Source organism: Chlamydotis macqueenii, chromosome Z, assembly GCF_036417535.1.
Source record: "Chlamydotis macqueenii isolate bChlMac1 chromosome Z, bChlMac1.mat, whole genome shotgun sequence".
Lineage (NCBI taxonomy): Eukaryota > Metazoa > Chordata > Aves > Otidiformes > Otididae > Chlamydotis > Chlamydotis macqueenii.
In genome coordinates, this window is record NC_141593.1 from 65538071 (window position 1) to 65550675 (window position 12605).

The window sequence follows — 12605 nt, forward strand, 5'->3', positions numbered from 1 at the left end:
CCTTCAGTAATGACTGTATTTCTAGTAAAATATTGTAACTATGAAGTAAACTGAGGGTGTAATTCATCACTTTATTCATAGGAAGTTCCTAATCTAGCTTAACAAAAAGTCAGAGTGTAAACATTGCAGAAGAACATCATGTCACCTCAGTCTTCCTAACTATTGCAGTTCTATGTAAAAATAAACAAGCACTGTTCATCAAGTCCAACACAGAGAGAAAGGTATTAGTGGAGGACTCATTTCATGTATCTTCTCATAACAGGAAGAAGACCATTGAAGCTCTATTTTCTACATTTCATGTGAATGCACCAGCCCCTAGACTGTCATTTATTCTTTGTTTTGATCTTTTCCTTCTTTTTTTTTTTTTTTTTTGTATTTTGCTGATAAAGTATTTTTTGAATCCTAATTTTCTCTGAACTGAGCAACTTATTCATCAGGCATCTAGAATCCTAAGCTTATATTCACTTTAATGAGCAATAAAGCAATAAAAACCCCTCAGGTTTGTAAAGACAGCAGAAAATAACTGATGAACAACACGTTCTATTTACTAACCTTGGTATGCAAGTTAGGAGTGAAACAAGTAGAAGGCTTCAGGAAGCATAACAGAATGGTACTGGAGCTAAATTATTTCGACATGATGAAAAGGAAAATAATATTTCTTTTAAATGGGCTTAGTAGATGGAATGAAGGAGAACATTTAGGGGAAGTTCAATTTTTTGACAACTGCAAAGTTTCCATGCTACCCCTTCGAAGGAAAATTATCTTTACCGCCATTTCTCAAGTTGCCAGTCTCTTCTAATTTCTTTTCTCTGTCCTTCCCTAAAAAATGAGATATTCAGCTGAAAAAAAAGAAAGAAAGAATGCTTATATGTTCAAGAAATGCATCCAAACATGCATGTGTGAATACCAGCACAGTTTTCTTTTCAGAAAGGCCCTTTGTTCCCTTTCCCATTCATCTTACAAGTTTTGTTTGAAAATACAGATAAGTAAATGGAACACCCAGTGTAACCTGCAAAAGTAGCAATTAAGCATATGGTAAAATAAATGTTCTGAATTTGAGTTGCTGACCTGAGAACAAAAGTAGTAAACATCTTAGCAGACATTGCACTTTCTACTTCTATGACTGCGTTAAAGTGAGCCCTTCAGATAAAATAAACACAGTAGTCCTAGTGAGGTTGACGGATTTACAACAATTAAGGAGATAGTTCATTATATTAAGTTAACAGTAAGTTTTGACAAGAAAAATTATTTAACCTTTTCACATACAGCCTTCCAATTAACTTCACTCTGAGACATAGCAGACCCTTCTGTGTTTTCCCTTGTCCAAAGAGCTATGCGGCCAAGCATGAACAGTAATGGTCTATAAACCAAATTTGAGAGCAATTAAGATAAAGAATACCACTTTGTGTATAATCAGAATGTAATTTTGTCTTCAGAATTTGTGTTGCCACAGCTTTGTAGGATACCACTGTGCAATAGATGTTTCCTTTTTTTTGTTCTTCTGTAAGACTTTAAATAGCAGTCTTTTTGCTTGTTCGATACTTTCTTCTGAATCCAGTCCAGCTAGCAGATGCCTTTTCAGACAACACTTGTCAATAGAATCATAGAATACCTCAAGTTGGAAGTGACTCATAAGGATCATCACGATCAACTGCCTGCTCCTTGCAAGACTACCTAAAACTAAATCATATGACTGAAGGGCACCACTCAGATGCTTCTTGAACTCTGAAAGACTTAGAGCCATGACCACTTCCCTGGGGAGCCTGTTCCAGTGACCAACCACCCTCTCAGTGAAGAATCTTTTCCTGGTGTCCAATCTGAACTTCCTCTGACACAGCTTAATTCCTTTTCCTCATGTCCTGTCACTGGTGACTGGAGAGAGAAAACCAACACCTCCTCCTTCATTGCCCTTCCTGAGGAACGTGTAGACTGTGATGAGGTCACCCTTCAGCTTTCTCTTCTCCAATCCAAGTGACCTCAGCCACACTTCGTAAGTCTTGACCTTGAGGCCTTTCATCATCTTAGTGGTCACCCTCCTCTGGACACACTCTAATAGTTTGATGTCCTTGTATTGAGGCACCCAAAACTGCACACAGTACTTGAGACTGGGCTGCCCTACTGCACTATAGTGTAGAGAGGAATAATAGTGTAGTGAGGAAAAAGGTCTGTTTCCTCCCTTACCAGTGAAAAGTCATGAAAGTCAAATTAAACCACTAGAGGACCAGAGTAGAGATGGCAGTAGGCTGCAATTAGCTGTCCTCTTTCCTCCAAGAGTAGTGCTGGTGGTACTGTTTACCCTCCTTTGTGTTTCTATTCAAAGTCAAACAGGCTTTAACAACAGGTCAGATTTTCCTGAAGAAAAACCGAGAAGCACGTGAGAGGAGCAAGAACAGAGATGAAACATGGAAAGTAAGCATCACCTCCCATGAACTGCTCACAGAGCTAGGCTGCTCAGCCTCCCTGCCCTCCAGAAAGTCAGTGTCTGCATGGCAGAGCACCCACAAGGGTGCCCCGAATGGTACAGGCTTTACCACTTCTCAGCTACTCACTAGACAAAGTCTTTGGGACTTGTTATCTGTTTCTTTACCTCTTTTTTTTTTTTTTTTTTTTTTTTTTTCTAAGAAATCTGGGCATGCAGGGACTACATGTAGTCACCCTGGTCTGAGGAAGAGGATCTGAGTCAAGGGAGAGGCACAAGAGCCTGGAGGCTTAGGACCGTTGCTGAAATGGATGACATGCTATAATACATACTTAAGTTCAGATCTGGTCTAAGTATGATGGCTTTATAGTCATGACTGTGGTTTAATTAATTATCTTAATTATTATTCCAGATTCACATGCCCATTAACTGAAACGTCATTACAATTTCATAGCTGGAAATCTTGATGAAGAAGATGAGAGCCAGGAATGCACAGGGCTACCGGTGTTGTGAGTCGTGGTTTGGTTTTCGACACAAATGTGTCCAGTACATAAACCAAATGAAAACTTATTTTCTTATCTCAGCATGTAAGTACAATTTATGTGAACAATATATATATTAATTAACAGGAAAATTTTCCATCTTCATTCAAAAGGGATTAAAAACATTTACTTGGGCTGCACTGTACCTGCTCTGCTGTGAACAGCTGACTGCCATAGATTAGATTATCACAGATACTGAACTTTGTTTTATTCTTTATATTTATAGTTATTCTGCTAGTCATTTCTTACTTATTTTACAATGGTAAAAAATGATGATCAACTCTAAATTCCCCAAATTCTTGGCTAAAATACATATAATGAACTCAAGGCATTCTGCACATCGGCACAATTTTGGGGGAGTTAGTATTTCCCAGAAAGCAACCCTGGACTCTCGAGTGTGGCTTGCTCTATGTATTAAAGAAATTTTATACTCACTGCAATTGTGAGCATACTAAAAAGTGAACACTGTTGCCATTGTCTTTACACTTTTGCTCCATATGTTATTTTTCTTCTTAGCATTCTCTGAAAAGCAATTTGTATCTTGATAAATAATAAACTACAGCAAGCTAGATAGAATATATGGGTTTTTTATAATATATTTCTTGGAAATTTTAGAATGTTTCTTTTTGGTTTAGGTGATGCAGGAGTCTCACTGCATCTTTTCATTATGAACCGGGCTGTCATTTATATCCCTAATCAAGAAAGTGGTTAAGCAACTTCAAGCACATGTACGGAACACACTAAGTTATTGTTTTCCAATTCACATTCACTTAAAATGAGCTTGTTTGTATGCCTTAAGCCTGTCTTCCTTTGCCAGATGCTGCACTCACACAAATAGGGACCTGACCCCTTTCTTCCTTACTGACAGAGTCCCACCCACATCGTAGATATTGTGTTCGTCAGTGTGCCAAGGATGTACATAATGCATGCAAAAAGTTAGGAGCTTCGGAGATACCACAGAAAACATCTACATAGCAAGCAGGGAAACAGCTCAGGCAGAGGTTAGCAATTGGAAATGTAGGAGATGCAATCCAGTCGTCACCATTCCTAGCAGATTTCCTTCCCAGCACACTGCTCTTCTGCAGTTCCTCCACCCAGCAGACAACACTACTGTGCCAAGGTATATTTTCTTTAAAAATCAACATTCTCCTTTTCAAGACAAGTGTGTTCAAATTAAACTGGCTTCTTGGTTTGTAATTGTTGCATTTGTCCACATCTGTGCACTAGGTAAATCGCTTGTATGCAAGTACCTTGCCTTCTCGTTAGTGGGCTCAGGCAAGACTAGGTGTTTAAGACTAGGAACTTTAATTTTCAGTGAGCAAGCATTTTCAGGGTAGCCTCGACAACTCTGAGGATGCAGGTATCTCTGAAGAGTTTTTTGATACTGATTTTGAGCACACATGCTTAAGAAGAGCATCAATATTTTATGAAATAAAATAATAAGATAATAGGAAAACAATTATATGGCCATTAATTTTTTTAGGAGTCTCTTCACACATGCATCTACCTCATCCAGTTGTGGAGATAGCAAGCTGTCTGTCTGAAGCCCCTGAATGATTCTCCATACAGGAGAAGAGGTTGTCAATGAGTAGAGCAATACACTGGTTACAGACAAGGACTGATAAAGTGATTTCACAGCATTTGCAACAACCGTGTAAATGAAGGGTTAAGATAAGGCTAAACAGTGTCCTGAATGTCTTTTTTTCTTCCTTAAGCAGCCAATAGGTTCTTTCTTGTACATTAATCTTTCTATCTTACTATCTGTTATCACAATCAACAAACCAACGTGCAAAGATATGTTTGTGCTTCTGAGAGAAAGATGTTACTATCCTATTCCAAAATTGTATTTATAGTATAAACTTTTATTTTGCTATATCTAGAGGCTAACTATACTGGTATTTTACAACAAGAATATGTCAAAATTGGGAAACTCTCAACTGAGAGCTGAGCTTTGTAGCATATATTAACGCATCTCACTGTAAAGAATCATTCAGTTTTTCCCGTGCCAGCCAGCAGAAACTCAGCAATACTGTCATGGCAATTTTCAGCTATTCATCAACACAGTAATGCACACCCACACTTGGCATGGAAAATGTGGTGTGAAACAACAGTAGATGATGGATTATGATGATGGTAAATAACAATGATAATGGCTATTGATTTTTTTTGGAGGGATCCTTCACTGCATATTGTATGTGTAAACAGTGACAAAACCAGCTGGTGTCACTAGATATGGTGAATTTGCACAGAGAAACTGGACATTTGCAAATCTTTCCATTCCTGGAGGTCAGAAAAGTCAAGTCTGTTTCTCATATGAATAGAGGTTAATGTATCTTGTATTGCTTTTCTTTGCACTTTTTTTTTTTTTTGGTTGGAAACTGCAAAGGTGCTGTGAAATTATGTTTACTAAAAAACTGGCAGATGTGGTAATCTCAGTCATCAGAAGGTTGTAACCATGATTTAGATATTAAACAGTGTGAGGCTAGGTGAGTTTGTACCTATTTCCTGTGATAAAAAGGGAATAAATTTCCACCTAGATTACAGGAAGGTAGATGTTTGGTAAGAAGCAGCTGACCATTCTCGGCAGTTCAGATTCCTTTATTTTTAAAAATTTTTATGCAGCACATATCTAGTATACCCCAAATACGCAGCCAATAATATGTATAATGACAACTAGCAATAGTACCTAAACCAGCATTCAAAGCCAACATGTGCTTGGCTAACATGTGCTCCAGATGAGATAAAAATTGACTGTTGTTAAATGTGAGACATTAAAATGAACACCAGTGTTCTTGGTTAGCTCCCAGACTTCCCAAGCTGTAACCTCAATGATTCATTCTATCTGACTTCAGAGGGATTGCTTAAAATTAAGGATACGAGTTAAAGTTTAGAATGATAGAGTCATAGAATCATAGAATGGTTAGAGTTGGCAGGGACCTTCAAAGGTCATCTAGTCCAACCCCCCAGCAAGGAGCAGGGACATCCCTAACTAGATCAGGTTGCTCAGAGCCTCATCCAGCCTGGCCTTGAATGTTTCCAGGGATGTGGCCTCCACCACCTTTCTGGGCAACCTGTGCCAGTGTTCTATAACTCACATCGTAAAAATTTTTTTCCTAATTTCCAATCTAAATCTACCCCCCTCTATTTTAAAACCATTACCCCTCGTCCTATTGCAACAAACCCTACTAAACAGCCTCTCACCATCTTTCTTGTAGGCCCCCTTGAGGTACTGGAAGACCGCTATCAGGTCTCCCCAGAGCCTCCTCTTCTCCAGGCTGAACAGCCCCAACTCTCTCAGCCTGTCCTCATAAGAGAGGTGCTCCAGCCCTTTGATCATCTTTGTGGCCCTCCTCTGGACCTTCTCCAACTGGTCCGTGTCCTTCTTGTGTTGGGGGCTCCAGAACTGGACACAGTACTCCAGGAGGGGTCTCACCAGGGCAGAGTATTGGAGCTTCAATAATAATGTAGTGTATGGAACGTGTATTTTATCATTTCACACTTATTCTGCCTGTTAATTCATTTGCATTAGGTTTACTGATACTGTTTCACATCCTGAGCAACAGCAGTCTTTTCCATCGTACCTGTATATTATAGGTATAGATTTTCCCCACAGTGTAGTCTCTTTTTCAATGCACCAAGGTTTAATACTGAGTTGGGGCAATACGCTTCCTCTGCTGGCATTTGCACAGGATCTGAGGAAAGACAAGAAGGGATTTTTGGCTCTGGAAAGCCTAGAGTGTCATTAGGTGATGGAAGGGAGTTTCCAGCACTAAAGTGCCACACGGAAAATGTGCTCGGTATAGAAGGTCGAATCTCCAGTCCACTCCAGCCACCCGAACTGTTAAAATCGGCCCCTGAACCATTGAAAATGTTGTCCTCTGGAGTACAGCCAGATTTACCATGTCAAATGGAAAGCAAATCTGTTGAAACAAACACAGCATTTCCCCAGCTCCATGGGAGAACAAAGATATTTGACTACAGTTCTGCTGGTGGCTGATTGCTTATATATTTTTATGGATCTTTCAAAGTGGCTGGAATCTTTGATGTATGATCATTTCCTTTGAACTCTCGGAAAACTGCAAGCTTGTTTGTATTGCTGATTTCCATCTACTACTTCTGTTGCATTTCCTCACACTGTACACGAGGGAGGAGAGACCTTTCTTTTTACGACAGAAAGTCCCATAATTTGAAAAAGGGTAAAGACCTTTGTTTAAATTATTTCTTTATATTGGCTATAATAACAAGATGATTTTCTTTTACTGAACTAGCACTTTATGTTTTCTGATATGAGGAAAGAATGGCTTGCTAAAAGGTAACTGTGACTGAATATACTCCCGAGGGCTAGCTGAAATCTTGACAAATTTTTCCATGTATCTTGGAAGACAAAAACAAGCCAGAAGGGAGAAAGCAGTGGCTAAGTACTGCCTTGTTTTCAGACTGGCTTTTAGCTGTCAGCTGGGAGGAAGAATGCGATGGGAAAGAGGAGTCAGAGAAGGAGAAGTAAGGAAATAAAAAAAATCAAAGCAGCAAATTATCATCCAGCTTCCTGTCAAAGACCATAGACTTGCAAGCTGGGAAATATGTAGGACTATGAAACTGCTAGTTTGTCATATCACAAGATTCAAAGCAGCTGTTTATTAAGAAAGTGATCTTTTACTGTAACCCGAACAAAGCAGAAATTGTGCATGAAAAGGCACATATGTCAGGGTTTGATGTGGATGGATCAAGTTTTTTAATAACTGGTCTCTAGACCTGACACAGAACTTCACATACTATTCTGTGTGTAGTCACATTAAACTAAATGGGTCCTGACTGAATTAAACATAGGTTTAGTGATTTTTTTGGTGGTGATCATGTTTTAAAAAGCATAAACAATTTTGAAAAATATCACCAAGCCAATGGGAACTGATGAAGATTTTTGGTTTTTGAAAGACAGCTGCTCACTAAGTAGTCACATTTTGGTTCCCAATTTTAAAAATTTTCTGGCACATTCCATTTAGCATATGTAGTGAGATTGTTTATATGCCATATATCACCATATTTTTACTGAACATGGACTGAGGTATTCCATAAGGATATCTCCCTTTTCTGAAAGTTTTCACCATCAACAAGAGATTCTCAAATCTCAAAAAGCTATTTTGCCTATGGACCTTGATTACTATATTGGTTTCACTTAAAAAAGTTGTGGCATTCCCATGTTTTCAAGCAAAGACTGATATTCTGTAGCTGGTTTTCTCCAGGTGGGGGCCGGAAGAAAAGAAAGCAAGGTAAATGTCAGCTGAGTTGCAAGGCTTTGCAAGTAACAAACCTCAAATTGCAAGTGCTCGGCAGAGATTTGTTAGAGTCTGGCAGCTAAATTTGCCAGAGATTCCTGCTGCAGCAAACCTTGCCAGAGTAGGGCACTAGGGGCTTAGCAAGACAACCAGGCAATTCTTCCAGCTGGCAGCCAAGACAGACTAATTGGGAGCAGGGAAAAAAAAAAAGTCTTCACAGTTCTGCTTCCTAACAAGTGGGAGAGTGAAGTGGGAAACCACAAATCGGAGCGGAGAGAGAAAGCAAGCCCAAGGAACAGGAACAGCATGAAAGCAGACTGAGGAAGAAACAGGAGAGCTGGGAGGGGGTGTTGCAGGGAGGCAAGGACAGGACAAGGGTGGCAAGCTGTGAGGCGCCAGGGCAGAATTTGTGCTACAAAAAAAGGTTTCTTTCTACCCTCACGGCTTTCAGTAATATCCCCAAATTCACAGATTCCTTTATTCTGGTGCTGCTCTCAAGTAGGTATGGAAAATGTGTATCAGGCCTCGTGGGATCTAGATTGCACTTGCTGCCGGTACTGGTGCTCGTACAGGGTTGTGCTTTGCATCTGATCGAAAGGATTTCAGTCTGCTGACATAGGACTCAAAATTATTTTTCATGACAGAATTCTTCTTTTTTGTTTTTTTCCTAATCTATATTTCTTTCTAATCTAAGGCTGCCTTCACGAACACGAAACAGGCATGTGATTGTACAATTAAAGGTTATACCAGAGGATGCATGTACAAATGGGAAATAAAGATTGCACATGAATAATCTTAACTGTGAGAGCCTTCAACTTTTAATGTCTTTACTTTTCAGCTTTAACATTTTCAGAGCTGTTTTTGTGTGCTCTGGCATGTGTGTATTTGTAATCAGAAATATTTATAGAACTGCTTAGTAAGTGCTACACAAACACTTTCCTTTTCCCATCTTTACCCACAGAATCAGGTGATTGGGAATGTCTACTTTTCCGAATGTGCCTTGCGGAAATACACACAAAGAACGAACAGATTTTGTTTTCTCAGTCAAATAATTCATAAAATTAAAAGCGGAGTACGGTGTTTTGCTTTGGTGTGTTTCAGTTGTTTCACATGGCTTTAAGTTTGAACACTTTTTTTTTCTCCTTTTTTTTTTCTTTTTTTTTGTTATTTTTACCAATCTGCCTGCTGCTAATTCTCAGCTTGTGGCAGAGAAACAGAGATATGAACATATGCTCTGAAAGACAGGCTCTTTCACGTTTGGATTTCAGAGAGTTTTGTCGCTCCTTGAGCCCAATAACCTCACAAATTAATTCCTTTTGCTTGCAGTGACATCTGTTGGTGAGGGCAAAGCTAATTAACTACGGGGCTGGCTTCATTGATGGCATTGCCCACAAGCTGTTTTTAAATGTAGCAGACGTTTCTTCTGTCTTTCCACCATCTTATTTCCAGGAAAGTGGAAATGTTTTTGGAGAATTGATATAAATTTTGTTCATACAGATAAATTAAATCCCTAAATCTGGATATCTACCACTGCTTCTCCCTAAAGTACCTAAATGACCACTGGGCCGGGGTTATTAATCACTAAGAAGTCCATAAACACAAGAACAATTCCTTTCTGCAAACAGAAAAAAAAAAAAGGCAAAAAGTAGACTGGTATAAGAAAAGATAACTCTGGCAAGAACATATTATTCCTTAGTTAATATGTCCCCTACTGCTTGTAGATCTCCGCATAATTGTCCCCTACTGCTTGTAGATCTCTGCACTGAGACAAAGGAAAGGAATATGAGAAGAGCTACGTCTTCAAAATTTGAACTATAAGCTTTATTAAACCAAAGAAAACAGTAGCATTCTTAAGAGTCTCAATATTTTTGTTTTATCATTTTCTTCCATATCTTTTTCTCATCTGATCTTTGGTTACTGCACTAAATATATATATATACATATTTAAAGTATATAAATATTATAAATATATATATATATAGTATATATTGGCTTCCAGTTATTGTTATATTTATAATCCACAGCTGATTTTAACATTAAAAAAAATCAGAACTCCACAAACAAATATGCAAAAAGTTTTAGATATGAAATTTTGGTTTCAAAATCTCAGGTAACATTGGGTTTTTTTTGTGTGTGTATAGTTAACAATACACAGAAAACAAGTGGTCTTTACGTTTGAGTCAAAACTGAAACATAAACTTCTGTTACTCTTAGGTCACATTGACATAGTGGTTTTTCTGCTTTTGGAAAGAAATATTTGTTCCTTTTTGTGTACTCCTTTTTACAGTTTCTATTATGGAAATATTTTGGAAATAAATATATTATTATCTTTTCAAGAAAGAAGTTTGGGGCAGGTTTTGAAAGGAAAATAATAACTAGGACAGTTCCTTAGTTTCGTTTGCCTACAGTAAGAAGAATGCCACAGCTTGAGTAAACTGGAAAGCATGTCAATTAACCTACTTTCATTTTTGCAAGGAAGAAGTTCATGTTTTATTCTTTTTTTTTTTTTTTTCCAGAAGAAATGTGTACAGTATAGTGGGATTTGAAAAAACATTATGGAAAAGTGCTGCATTGTTGGACAGTTACAGATTGGCAAGACTGTTTTCAAAAACTTCAAAACAGGTAAAAACAGATTGATAAATGCATTACAAGTCTATTTTAACTTAGTACACTGTGTGAAACAGACTATGTCTAAGGATAAAGAAAGGGTTGACTTCTACGTTGTGTTATTCAACTCCAGCTGTGAGATTTCATTATATATGTGGGGTTTTTTCTTTATGTGATTTTATTGTTTCCCTTAAAATTTTAATGAGAAGCAATTTCTTGTTTCTGTGATTACAAATTAAGTGGGACAAGATGTATAGCTATGGCAGTCTCACAAAGAATCGTGTTCTGCAGCAGGATGAGCACTCTGAGGCTGTGTTTAATAGTCCCTGTCTGTTAGTAGTTTTCAGCGCACATGGTAAAGGTGCCAGTCAAGTACCTCTGATGGCCCACAGCATACAACATGAAAAAGAGGGGTGAGGGATAGCTTTGGGGGGTAAGGAATCAACATCAACTTAACAATTCCCAGGATCTCAGGCCCATGACATTGAGCATGGTACATCTGTCGCATCTGAGCTCCAGTGCAGGAATAAGAGGGGCTGCACATGGGAAGAATGTGCAAGATCTTTTTGCCATGTGCATACAGCAAACCACTCTGATCAAAAATAAAGCTAGACCACTCAAAAGCAGTTGAGGTTTTGTAAGACTCGTCCATTGTTAAACTGTGCTATAAGTGACTGACACATGCTTTAACCAAAAGTCAAGAGCAGGGGGACTGTATCCATTCACTATCCCAAAAGGGTGCATGAAAAACAGGTAACACTGACTGTATAGTAATCTTACACTTTAATTTGCTGCAGAGAAGTTCACAACCCACTGCAAAAAAAAAAACCAAACAAACAAAAAAAAAAACCAACAACAACCAAAAAATGCAACCCAGAAATGGGAAAAATCTTATTCTGTTCTTGTGGAAGATTTTTCCTTAAAGAAATAGCATTGATGAATGCTACAGTGCTGTCTGATTTAAGTTTCAGTTCACTGGCAGCTATTTGAGCTATGATCTAATGCAATTGATTTAACTGTAAGTGCATTGACTATAATGATAGTGGGTGACTTCAGGTTACTAATGAAATCAAAGCCTAGGTTTCCTTCCAGCATGGATCTCCTTAAGACACTGCAGAGCTAATGAAAAATTGGCAAAATATGAAAACATGGTACCAAGAGAAGGCAGTACTCTTTATTCACGTATATCCTATGGGATCTTCTTTATAAAGTAAGCTGAGTCATTGACAATGACTTTGTCTGTCCTTCCTAAACTTAACAGTTAAAATACCTAACAGATGGTCAAATGTACCAATAAGAGCTAATCCATTTTCTGGAAGGACATGTTAATATAAACGCTAAGGTATCTAAGTGTCTATTGCAATGCGATATTGACATTCACTTTTATATTCACATGTATCATAGACAGCACCTTCATTCATAATATTGTCTGGCACAAATTCTTATCTGGATACTTGAAAGTGCTGTTGATTTTTTCAATATGATCTGTCCACAAGAAGGGAGAAGTCAGGAGATGTTATAGACTTGCTTTTTAGTAATTTAGCTGTTGGTTCAGGTTTTTGTTGTTTTGTTGTTTGTTTTGTTTTTTCTATTTGGCTTGGAACTTATTTTAAATGGCACTAAAGTTAGACCCCTGGTTTTGATAATTTACTTTCCTACAAGAAGAAACAGAACCTATTTCTAAATAACTTGAAAAACTCTGTTCAAGTTTCGATAGCAGAAAATAAGGCCAAAGTTTTAAAACTACTTTGAAGTCATCCATAC